Raw genomic sequence first — 12,935 nt, forward strand, 5'->3', positions numbered from 1 at the left:
AAAGTGTCCACCGGTGGCTGAGGACATTGAGGCTGGCAACTTAGTGCCCAAAAATCATAGGCGGTAATGGTAAGTTTAGACCAGGGTTGGGCTGAACTAAGTCTAGATCTCACAAGGTGAGCCAATTCCTGGCTCAGTTTCAGGTCACCAAAAATTGTTTTGGGAAGCGCTGGGATATAAATGTCATTTAAATCCTCCGATAGCCGGAGTCGAAAGAGTACCTTTCTCACTGGATCTCTTCGTTGGATCTTTCCCCCATGCTTTTACCTTTGGTCTTTTGCCAAAATCTTTGGGACCCTTTAAAGCACTCATTCAGGACTAGAGAACTTTGAAATTAGAATCTACCTGGGCTTGCAAAGTGCTGTAATTTCAAGGCATGACCCCAAGGTGGTTGGGGAGCAGAAGGGACTGGCAGGGCCAGTGAGTATTTTTTTATAGAATTACAGGCTTCACGGATTTAACTTAGAGATCCTATTATGGGATGCCTCACTTCAAACAACATGGGACGCAGCCCCGTCTTTCAGCTTGATCCGTGTTCTTGAGAAATAACGTTAATTCTCCATGGTTTTCCAGCCTTCCTATATGGATTCAGAATGGATTCTCTGCTCTTTTTATAATATGCTTGAACAAGCTTTTACTCTATAAAATGTCCAGTCCTTTTTTTTTTTTTAATGCATTCTGTAGATATTCCCTGGTCTCCAGATATTTTAGGTCTGTCCCCAGATTGCTTTACAGAGCAACAACTTACATTTATGGAATGAATGAAAATTCACAAAGTCCAAGGCCATGTATAGATTTGGAGGGCCCTGTTTCTATCATTCTGATATTTTATGAACTCTCCCCTAACTTGGTCCTCTGTTGCATCTCCGCCAATTCCTCCGCTGGCATGACCAAGAAGTACTTTTAAGTCTTCCTCAACATTGCTGTTTCTCTTGGAAGAATTCGGCAGTCGGTCCACTACACTGCAATCCAGCCCTGTCAGAACCCATGTATCCAATATATCAAAGTGTTTTAAGAGAAACTTAGGTCAATAATGCTTTAGAATTCCCTCACCACATATTTGCACAATAGGCCTTAAAATATATGACTTCATCATTTCATCTTCTGTACATTTCTATCAAGGATGTTTTATGCAGCAGATTAAAAAAAAAATCAAAAGGCAACCTGTCTTTATTTTGTATAAAAGTGACAAATTGCATCTCGGAATATTTCCCAGTTGCTTTCAATGAAAGCAGAGAAGAGGGCATTGTAACTGAAAGGATCTTGATAGCAGAAAAAAAGATACGCTGGCCTAGTCAGAAGAAAACTAGATTATAATCTAAAATGTAATATAGTCTTCCCGATTCTCGTGGACTGCAAAACGCTCCAAATTCCTAGTACAGAGGCTGAGTATTTGAGAATACAATTTTTTTTTTTCAGATTCAGCCTGGGACTTTTATCCTTCTGTCCTACTTTTTCTGCCTATCCCTAATTTCCAGCCCCAAGAAAAGATGGGGGGGAAAAAAAGACTTCGCTCTTTGCAAAGTGAAGCATCGCAGCTTTGCAAAAGACTCCGGCCGACAAATCCAGAAGGCAGCCTGAAAAAGAGACTTGATTGATTGATCGGATCGATTGATTGGCAGGGTGGAGACAGAACATCGGCTTTTCATCCTGACCCCGTGGGTGGTGTGCTGTGATGATATGTCGGTTAGGGCGTGCTTGATGCAATGGGTGTTATTCAAACCTTCTGTTTTGCAAGCCGCCCCAGAGAGCCTGTGGGAATTGCTGCCACAAGCCAAAATAAATATATAAATAAATAAGCAAAAGAGATAAACTTAGTCTGGCTTAGATAGTTGGCTACGGGCTAGTTTTAGTTTATCACCAAATAGTATGTCAGGTTTTTTTTTTTCTGATTTAGGAAAAGGGGGGGGAATCCAGTCTTTTTTTTTTAGGGTTCTGTTTTTTAACAGCCTACTACGAGTTTGAGGTCAGGGGGCAAAAGTTAGATGGAAGAAGACAACAGAGGAACAATTAATTACAAGTTAAAATGGTTGGGGATGAGATGGCATACGTTAATGTCACACCATTTCTCAAAATAAATAAATAAACCAGCTACTCTTAGAAAGAAAAGCGAGGAAGGCTGGGATCCTGCTTTCCAAATTAAGATGTCCTTTTTTCTGTCTATTTACTTTTGAAGAAGGGAAACGATCTGTGTTTTTCCAGACAAAATTCCCAGAAAAAGTTAAGTGGTATCTGATGTCTGCAGATAACTACATTTAAGCCTCTCTCTCCCCACCCTCCTCTCTCTCTCTCTCTCTCTCACACACACACACACACACACACACACACACACACATTTGAATAATCCCCCCCTTCTCCTTCCCCACCTCCTGTCCTTGTCATACACTGGGTTTAATGAGTAATTTTAAAAAAAATTGAAAATAAAAGGGGAAAATGAATAGGTGTTGAACTAGGCTGTGATATGTAAATGCCAACTAGTAATTACCTAAAACCACATATATATTTTTTTTATTTCGGTTTCATCTTGCAAAAACATTTCATTTTCACTGAGTGAAAACACTTAATTTTGGCTGCGTTTTTCTTGCGTGGAGGCTGGGTGGCAGGCACTTGTGGCGGTTCTCTCTGGTACGAGCTAGATGGCACACTAGCTCTTTCTCTGGTCTCCAGCATATCCTTGGCTGAGCCGGCCCCAAGGTTATTCACTCCTTAGGCTGGAATTCTTAACTGGGAAATATCCCCTACCTGCCTCCACGTTGCAAAGGATTGTCCTTTTCTTTACTCGCTTTTAACCGTTTCTTTCTTTTTCCTTCCTTCCTTCCTACCTACCTACCTACCTACCTACCTACCTACCCTTCCTTCCTTCCTTCCTTCCTTCCTTCCTTCCTTCCTTCCTTCCTTCCAACCTTTCCTTCCTTTCCTTCCTTCCTTCCTTCCTTCCTTCCTTCCTTCCTTCCTTCCTCCCTCCCTCCTTCCTTCCTTCCTTCCTTCCTTCCTTCCTTCCTTCCTTCCTTCCTTCCTTCCCTTCCTTGTTGGACCGGTGTTGAATTTGGCCTGTTTCAGAGCTACCTCTCTTATTCTAACAAAGGGCCTAGTCCCCCAAAACTTGAGCCGAAGTGTTTTCTGGCAATCAACAAAAATGAAGATGTTGCTTGGTGGTGTGTGTGCAGGACTAACGAGGGCACCCTAGTTCACGAACACTAATACCTTTTAATAACATTTATTGGTTGGGAAAAAGGAACCCAGGAAAGCAAACAATGTTAACACCCACCTCGTAACCCACCCAACCCCCGTTTCTCAAACACACACACACACACACACACACACACGCCCCATTTCTCTAAGCATTGTTTGATAGATATATCACTTGGCTTTCACAAAGAGAGTTTTATGGCACTTTGAAGATGACATATTGAAGCCACTATTTGCTGTGGATTTAAACTACATGATCCATAAAAGTGTAGTTCTATTCCCACTTAGCAGGGAATAAATCTGCCTGAAATGAACGTCAGTGGGTAGTTGCCTTGCGCTAAGCCCAAGGTTTAAGGAGAATCGGTTAGGATCAGCTCTCTGAAGCCACGGATTGCAAACCACGGGGGGGAGGGGCTGGATTCACCCAGGACATGCAGCCGGGGGTGGGTGGGGAGGCAGCATGGGAATCTAATCCCCACTGGCATGTTCCATGGCTATCTCTTTAACTAATGTTGTTTAGCCTGTTCCTTTTCTTGCAATCATCTCTCCGAATACTAATTCAGCAGTTACTAATGAACCTTCTCTTCTTCAGAGCTATTTATAGGTGTATTCCCCCTTTTCGCTGCCAACGCCACGGCGTCATTTACATCCCACTCTTCCCCCTGTCCCAAATAATTTTTCAGTTCCTGCATTCGTTTTGCTTTATATAGTGCGGTTCAACGTCTTCATTTATCCCTGCGCGCACGCTAACGCGCTTGGTGATGGAGAGGGTGGATATATTCTGCGTACCAGATCTGGGTTGTAGAAATAGGGACGACTATTAGATGGCAGCAAAGAGTCAGGGTAATGGTAGCATTTAAATTGATATCCCAGGCTTCCCCTCCCCCCCCCAGCTTGTATATGTAGACTTCATTATCTTACCCATGACATAGAGTTGAGAGGTAGTAGACCAGTAATAGTTATTCTTCTAGGTGTTGTGGCCTGCCAGCAACCAGAGGAGCTGGCGGCAGTGAGGAGGTTGGGGAGGAACATGAGCCAGTCCTGGAGCCTGGGGAAGGCTCTGACGAGGGCTGTACGTCGGAGGCAGAGATAGGGCCAGGGTCGTCTGACAGTTATCAGCTGCCTTTGGAGTTGGAGATCAGTGGGGAAGAAGAACAGCTGGAGCCTGTTTCCCAGTGTGTGCATGTGCAGAGCTGCCAGAAGAAGGGAACAATTAAGAAACAAGGGCCGATTCGTAAAGCCACAGGTGGACGGTGAATGGCCCCTCCCATAGGGAATGAAAAGGAGTGAAAGGGGAATTCGCTGTCACCTAAATAAAAAGGGGTTTTGTCAAGACAAGGAGTCGGCTTCGTGATTTTGGGAAGCCTAGGTCAGAGCAGTAGGTCCACGCATCTGGTCCTGTCATTTTAGAATCAGTTCTGGAGACTGGAAGACCTGCTGAGGATTACGGAGGTCGAAATTCAAAACAAATTGGAGGCACAAGGTTACAGAAGATCAGGTCGCATTTCGGGCAACACCTAATGAATCAGTATTTGTGATTACAGATGCAAAGAACATCTTAAAACATACAGAGGATCATACCCAGGAGAGTCGCTATTAATTAGCCTATTTGGCTTATTACAATTCACCTGAAGCGCCTCCTCTCCCACCAGCCTTTGGCGTAAGAAACCACGCTCATTCTTCACCGTTGGCTGGTGAAAAGAAAAAAGGCCCATTTTTAGCGGGCCAGAGGTTGGTGGGTCCCCTTCACTTCTTCAAAAGGATGATTTTAGGAGGAAGAATCCTCCTTGGGTCAAGAACTTTCTATCAAAAGAGTCAGTTCCCCAGGAGTTGATGGTCCTTTCTTAAATGGCTGTCTGTCACAGATGTGGTCATTTTTTAAAAAAAAAAAGTGGCAAAATTCAAGTCCAGTCACATGATGCTTTGACTCATGGCCAGAATCCCAGGATTCCATTGTGGTCAGATTAACAGACGGAGTTGGAAGGGACCTTGTAGGTCATCTAGTCCAACCCCCCACCCGAGCAAGAGACCGCTACACCCGTGATGGCGAACCTACGGCACGCCTGCCACAGGTGGCTCGCGGAGTCATTGGTACGGGCACGCGAGCCCTAGCCAAACTCATCTCACTGCGCCTGCACACGCTTCCCAGCTGATTTTGGTCTAGCTTCCTTCCTGATATGTTTCATTTTTATATTTTAATACTCTTGAATCCTTCTAATCATCCTAAATCTCCTTTCCCCCAGTTGCAAAAAAAAAAGAGAGCCAGAACCAGTAGGGTGACTTATCTATTGCAAAAGAGAACACCTGGATGCTTTGTAGCATGGAAACCAGTAGACTTACATCCCAGGCAGCGTTTTTTTTCATCACATCTGCACTGTTTTTGGTTTTTTTAAACAGCACTTTCCTACCCAGTGATTAAAGAGGGGGGAAAAAAACACTTTAATATTTTGAGCTGGTGGGGTTTAGGATGAAATAGCCCAGGTTTCCCCTACTCCAGTCTTAGTTGCAAATAAGCACCAGGGGGAGAAAAAATTGCCCGCTTCCTCAAATGTTGAATCAAAAGAGATCCCGTGGTTGATGGACCTGAAAGATGGCGGTATACATAAATGGGTGCCAATCTAGCCAGCCCAAGATTTTTTATTCTGAAAAGGCTGTATCTGGAATCTGGAGGCACAGTGTCTCTTTAGCAAGATATATTGTTTCATAATTAGCCTCTTGCATTTTTCCACGACTGCTAGCATCAGCGTTCCTCAATGTGTTACCCTGATTAACAGCTGCTTTGCAACTATTTCCTTGTGCCACTGATGACCATATTTGTCAAGCTAGTCTTGACAAGAATAGGGATTCCACCACCACCACCCCTTCTTGCCTGGCTTAAAACACCACGTTTTTTTCACCTTCCCTCCCCAAAAAATAACAAGTGGGTGTTCCTCCTTCTTCACCATGAGGTCATGGTGACATTATGAAGTGGGTTTTGCTTCTGACTAAATCCCAGCAGATCTGTCAGTTAATCCATCTAGTCCATGCCAGTCTAGAATCTGAAAGCTGTTTTTAAGTGTAACTTATTTTGACGGTGCCCTGATATTCAGAGAAACACAAGAATGGATACAGTGGTTAATTCTGAACCGAATAGACTACAAGCTACAGAACTACCCTGTTTCCCAAAAATACGACCTACCCTGAAAGTAAAACCTAGCTTGATTTTTCCACATGTGCCCAATATAAACCCTACCCCCCAAAATAAGCCCTAATTAAGATCCTGCCCACTCCAGATTGCATGGGTAAAAATGAAGCTAGGGTAAGTCCTATGACTTACCTTTGGGTAGTTGTAGCCAGGTCTCAGACACCCCAACACCTGCCTTGCCGGCTCATTTCTTCTGCAGCCAGCAAGGCTGGCAAGGCTTTGCTGAAGGCCTCTGTTGCTGATAAGAAAGCTGTGGATCGATCCGGAGCTCAGTTATCGGTTGCAGAGACCTTCGGGAAAGCTTTGGCAGCCGCAGAAGAAGTTCCTGAAGGCCTTTGACAGCGAAAAGGAGGCCAGGAGTGATACGCGCAAGTGAGGTTAGTCAGTGGATGACATTCCCCGAAAATAAGACCTGGTGCCTTTTTTTGGTGGCAAAAATATTATAAGTCAGAAAGTTATTTTCGGGGAAATACGGTAGACAGTTTTCTCTCACTTCAGCTATATATAGTTAGAAACTGAATTAGATCCACAGATAACAAAGGAGGTGATGTAATGGCTGTAGTCTCGGATTAAGACTGGACTCTTAGCTTTCCAGGAATATCCTTGAAGGATTTGGGGGCCCTTAGATCTCACAGCTGACTCTTCAGGATGAAAACCTGGCGACAAAGTTTGCGGCTGCACTTTAATTCACGCGGAAGCCTTAGCAGCTCTCAATCTAGAAGCTCCTTTCCCACAGCAGGCCAAGGCTGATGACTTGTGATCTTTTATTTCTGTGTTGGGGAAGTTGAAGATAGTTTACATATTCAGCCTGTGCGGCTATTTCACATTTCACTGTATTGCGTGGACTTGAGTAAAAGGGTTAATTTCTGGGTTGAAAACAATGTCGGCGTATTGGTTTGGTCTAGGAAGCAGAGTCAGATAATGTTTGAGTACTGATTTTTCCAGAGAATGGATAGCCGGTAACGATTTTAAGATAACCGTGGCAAAATCCCTCATACCCACTGTATTTTCATTGTCCCTAGAAATTTGAGGCTATAGATAATGGGTGTGTTTTTGTGCGTTGCAGATATAGCAGCCAAGGATATCTCTGTAGAAGTTGTGTCTGATAGCAGGAGGATCTCTCCTTCTTTCTTTGCTATAATTTTGTAATGTCATTTTCAATCAATAGGCCTTTAGCAAAAAGATGATGGAGGAGACCTTTTAAATAATTTAGCTCTTGTTAATGGAGCGATTTCATTTTTTGATAGAATGGCTTTATTGGGAAGTAGATCTTTTGCACTGTGCTTCTTCCCTTCGTGATAACCTCTCTGCCACCCCCACCCCCCCAATCCTGTGTGTGTGTAATCAAAGCTGAGCTCTCAGCCTGCTTATCAGAAATAACATTGTGAATTTGGGGTAGGAAAATTCTCTTCCTTCAATTTTAGGTCAGCAAAGCCATTTAGACATCCAAGCGTTCTGTGTAAGCTTTAAGATCAGTTGTAATCTCTGTGTAGGCTGTGTATGAGTTAGATAGCAGTGAGCTTGTCTGCCTGATAAAACCTTTCTAGAGACTTTAAGGCATTTAAAGAGTGACCAGAAAGGTATTTTGTATAGGCATTCCTTAAGCTGTACAAATAAAAGAATATCAAGTTATAATATTCTTTGCAGCTGTTAATGAAATTTCCTGACAGTTAGAACAATTAATCAATGGAACAAGTTGCCTCCAGAAGTTATAAACGCTTCAACACTGGAAGTTTTAAAGAAGAGATTGGATAACTGTTTGTCTGAAATGGTATAAGGCTTTCTACCTAAGCAGAGGGTTGGACTAGAAGACCTCCAAAATCCCTTCCAACTCATCATTCCTATCCTATCCTACATTCTATTCTATTCCATTCCAATCCAATCCAATCCAATGTTTTTATTATGATACAACTTTTAATGTTGGTTTGTATGGCTGGATTTCAATGTACCCTGCCCAGAAATGAACTGTTGTATCAATGTGATGAACAAACAAACCTTGGAAAAGTCCATTTTAAAAAGTTGGGGGACTTAATACCCTATAAAACATATTTCAGGATAAATTTCCACCATGACTCTGGGCACTGTATGAATTTTAGTGGTAAAAATAAGGAGGGTTTCCTCCCGTCTCCCAAAAGGACCCAGGTAAATTCATTTGATACAGAACACCTGAGGAATCTAGAGTGGAGGGTGGGAACAAGCTTATTTATTTGCCTTCTGAGAAAATAATATTTTATCCTGGCCATAACTACAAAAACTTTTAGTCCCGATGCCCCAGAAAAATGCCATTTGGATCAATGTATCCATTTATTGTTGTGACTGCAGATGGTAACAAAAATGCATAGGATTTTTTTTAAAAAAATGAAATTAGTAACAATACGTAACAACAAACAAGAAAAGGCATCCAAAAGAATTGAGTGGATGGAACGAGTGTTAAAACGGATTGCTTAAGAATGATTTCTAAGTTTAAAAGAAAGCACGATCAAGACTCTCCCCGCCCCTCAAATTGGAATTGCATCCACCAGGGAGTAGTTTATCCGTTCAACCTTTGACCTCATAGGATTGTTGATCTCTGGAGCCTTCCCTCGATTTTAGTGTAGACAGAGCTGTAGAAGGGATGACGGGTGAGACCATGTAGTCATGGCCCAAATCACAAGGACTAAAGCCGTGGTCCATTGGATATTTGCAAAATCTCCCTTCGAGGCATGCCACGCAACCATCTGAAAGCAGCAAGAGATAGCAAATCTTTCCCTGTGGAAGTCTTGGGGATATTGGCCAGATCCCGAGATAGGCTTTCTTATACCCCATTTCCCCGAAAATATGACCTACCCTGAAAGTAAGGCCTAGCTTGATTTTTACACATGCTGCCCAATATATGCCCTACCCCCCCCCCAAAAAAAAATAAGCCCTAATTAAGATCTCGCTCACTCCAGATTGCACGGATAAAAATTAAGCTATGGTGGGGTGGAGCTGCCCTACTACTTAACTTAGGACAGTTGTAGCCAGGCCTCGCACACCTCGACACCTTCCTTGCCGGCCCATTTCTTCTGCAGCTGGCAAGGCTTTCCTGAAGGCCTCTGTAGCTGAGAACAAAGCTCAGGATCGATCCTGAGCTTGAAGTAAACCCTTGCTGGCCTCAGAAGAAGAAGTTTCTGAAGGCCTCTGACAGCAAAAAGGAGGCCAGGGGTGATGTGAGGTTAGTCAGTGGATGACATCTCCCGAAAATAAGACCTGGTGCCTTTTTTGGTGGCAAAAAAATTATAAGACAGGGTCTTATTTTCGGGGAAAGACGGTAGGTACCAGGATGAAAACTTGGAAGGTTATCCCATCATAGCATCTGTGCAGGCGTCCTGCTTGTAAAATTTGCCTCTGTTTTCACTACTCTGGGGATTATGTTCTCCTAAACGAGGCTGGGGAAATAACGCTTCTTTGGGCCATTCCTTCCCACTCTTACAATACAAGAAAGAGGGTTTGATTAAGGAGGGTTAGGACCGAGTCCAACTGGACAATGGCTTTCTTATCCCCTCCCCCCACACTCCCCCAGTGTCCCATAAAAGTTGGGAATCTCTGCCTGGCCTTATTCGATGATCCCTTAATGGTTGATAGTCCGTAAATGTTGTTGCTCTCAAGCCAAGGAGTGTTAAACTTAAGTTAATGAAGCTGTACAAATGGGGAGGCTTCCCCCCCCCTTTTTTGGGGGGGGGGAAAGTTTGCCTTCTCCTGCCAAGTCTGAACAAGCGTTTTGGTCTCGGTCTTCTCCCCCTCCTCTCCCCTTCAGCTGCGAAAGAACAAGGCCCATCAAAAAGTTCCAGGAGGAGCCGGTGATTAATACGGAAGCTAAGTCGCTTTTGATACGCTGGCACATCTCCGTATCTGCTTATTCGGACATCTCTCTGGTTCAGCACTTTTTTTTTTCCTTCCCCCCGCAGGTTATTAATTTGTACTGTTTATCCTTCTGCCTTTTGTGCAGCGATACCCGTTGCCGCTTAAATGTGCAATTTCCCCATCGCTGGCATTTCCAGCGAGGCAGATCAACGAGGAGGCATAAACAAGATCAGAGAGGCGCTTTATGTGTCGCGGGGAGGTGGGCTTGTTGGTGGCTTCATATTATTTTATGATTTGAAATGATGGAAGGCTAAACTTTAAAGAGACGGGATTTCTCTCTCTTTCTCTCTCTCTCTCTCTTCCCACCTCCTCCCCATCTTCTTTTTTTCTCTTCAATTCCAAGTATGCTGGGACTCGGTCAAATTTCCCGTTAAAAATTAAAAAAAGGAAAGAAAAAAAAAGAAGAGATATGAATTTCATCTCCCCTCTCAAATTCATTTATCATGCTTTTTAAAAAGGTGTTCCTCTGCTTTACCTGATGTCTAAATTAGATTGGCTCTTATAATGCTGTTCCTTGCTATATTTCCCCCCATGCTTTTTTTTTTTAAAATGAATTAGTAATGACAGCATACTCCATCATACCCTCTCTACAGCCACTTTAAGGGAGAGGCCCGTTGATCTAAACCTTTTAACCTATTAAAGATGATTTCCCCCAATTGAATCAGACGCACCGCAGGTGTAATAGCTAATCATTTAAACTACACCTGCTATTATGTTTTTTTAAGCCATTATGCATGTTGGATAGATGATAATTCATGTTTATTGCATTGTCCAATGGATCAGTTTTGCCTACACAAGACTGATTAATGTATTTAAAGAAATAAGAGATGCCATTTAAGATGGGGAGTGGTGTTTGTTGTACATGCATACACAACATTGATGGAATGCGCAAGGAGTACATCAAAAGAGCCATTAAAAGCCATCAAAACTTTTACTCTTTGACCTAAGATGCATCTCTGGAAAACCAGGTGAAGGCCAACGTTCCCTTGAGTTACGGCAAAACATCTGGGTTGAGTTTTCTCTCCCCCCCACCTCAAAGTCTCCCAAACCCATCTTTCTTAGAAGGTTCTTTTGATGAGGGAAAACCTACAACGCTCAGATTCAGGTTAATGTCAACTTTCCAACTAACCAACTCCAACCCAATAAACTCCGAAACAAGCCTTTCCTCACAGTTCCATTTTATTAGAATCTCAGCGTTTTAGGTTTTCCCTTCCCAAAAGAGAAATCAAAGATCCATCGCCTGCACCCGTCAGTCCATCACATGGCCCAGTCAAATGTTCGTCCCAACTGGAGACATTCCTCCAGACCAGAGATCTCCAAACTTGGCAACTTTAAGACTTGTGGACTTCAACTCCCAGAATTGAAGTTGGGAGTTGAAGTCCACAAGCCTTAAAGTTGCCAAGTTTGGGGACCCCTGCTCCGGACATTCCCCTCCAGGTACAGGGCGACTTGTCCTTGACTCTCTGAGAAAGAATGTTGTTGTCTCTAACCTTCTACTCACTATGAAATCCCCCCTCCCAATTTCCCAGGCACTGAATGTGGCAGCCTCAAAGTTCCCAACTAAAAAAATGCCTTCCAAGGCTGACACAGGACAGGGCCCAAAATTGGAAGTCAAGGCCGATCTACAGTCAGGATGGAGCTGATCACTTGATGATCCACGGTTGGCTTCTGGGAAGAGACAATACCATCACCCTAAGGCTAACCTTTGGCTAACCTTTTTCAGCTCCTGTGCCAAAACTTGTGCGCGCGCTTGCACACTCGCGCTCGTGTGCCAGCACCCATAAGGCATTGTGTGCCCCCCACGCCCGCTATGCATGCACGTGCAATCCACCCACCCACCTACCCCCTGCCACCCGCTTACCTGCACTGAGCCTCACAGCTGATTTCCGGCCTCCCAAAGGCTTGAGGAAGGCTTCTGCAAGCTTTGCAGGCCGAAAACTAGCCCCGTTTCGTCACCTCCTGTTTTCCCGAACATGCTAAAACATACTTTCCATGCCGCTTTTGGGCCAAAAAAAAAAAAAAAAGCAAACACGTACTAATTAACAAAGCGACTTTAGACCGTTTTTTATCCTGTGTGATTTGGGATAATAGGTGTTTAATTCAGCGTGTCGGAAGGAAGCCAGATTGAAGAAGGTGGTTTCCGAGCGATCGAAACAGGGTTTGGGCCAGCTTTTCCCTTCAAAGCAAGCCCCCTGCAGCAATTCCCTGGGTTTATATTTTTTTGCAGAAGAGAACAACAGATCATAAACTCTTGCGATGAGTATAAGATCTCAGTGTAGAATGATAGAAAACTGAGAGGCTGAAATAAAGATCAAATGCTGCCTTGCTTTTTTTTGCTCCTGCCTTTAGCTACCTTACTCTCCTTTTTTTGTTGTTTGAAGAAATCCATTTTAACTGCGCTCGTCTTAGCATTTTGGAATGGTTAAATATCCATTTTTCTAGATTGTTATGGTTGCTTCGCATCCCTCCTTCATTTCCTCTTTCCTTGATTGTTTGTATTAACGTTTTCCAACACCTCTGCTATACAGCACAAAAGATGACCTTTGGGAGCTCTCTGATAATAGATCTGCCTCAAAATTAAATTACTGATATACTTAAATTTACTGGTAACCAGGTATTTGTAGTAAAAACATTGAGAGCACGCTTGGGTTGGAATCTGAATTCTGATGAATCCTGTTTT

The 12,935-nt window shown here is 43.4% G+C and overlaps 1 protein-coding gene across 1 annotated transcript in view; it reads left to right on the forward strand.

Moving 5' to 3' along the window:
- The window catches only part of PEX14 (peroxisomal biogenesis factor 14), an 86,820-nt gene that overhangs the window by 26,997 nt on the left and 46,888 nt on the right, over nt 1-12,935 (forward strand). The gene's annotated exons all lie outside the window — the stretch shown is intronic.

Source organism: Notechis scutatus, chromosome 16 (assembly GCF_049901735.1).
Source record: "Notechis scutatus isolate UNSWTSFEM ecotype Mainland chromosome 16, rNotScu1.2, whole genome shotgun sequence".
Lineage (NCBI taxonomy): Eukaryota > Metazoa > Chordata > Lepidosauria > Squamata > Elapidae > Notechis > Notechis scutatus.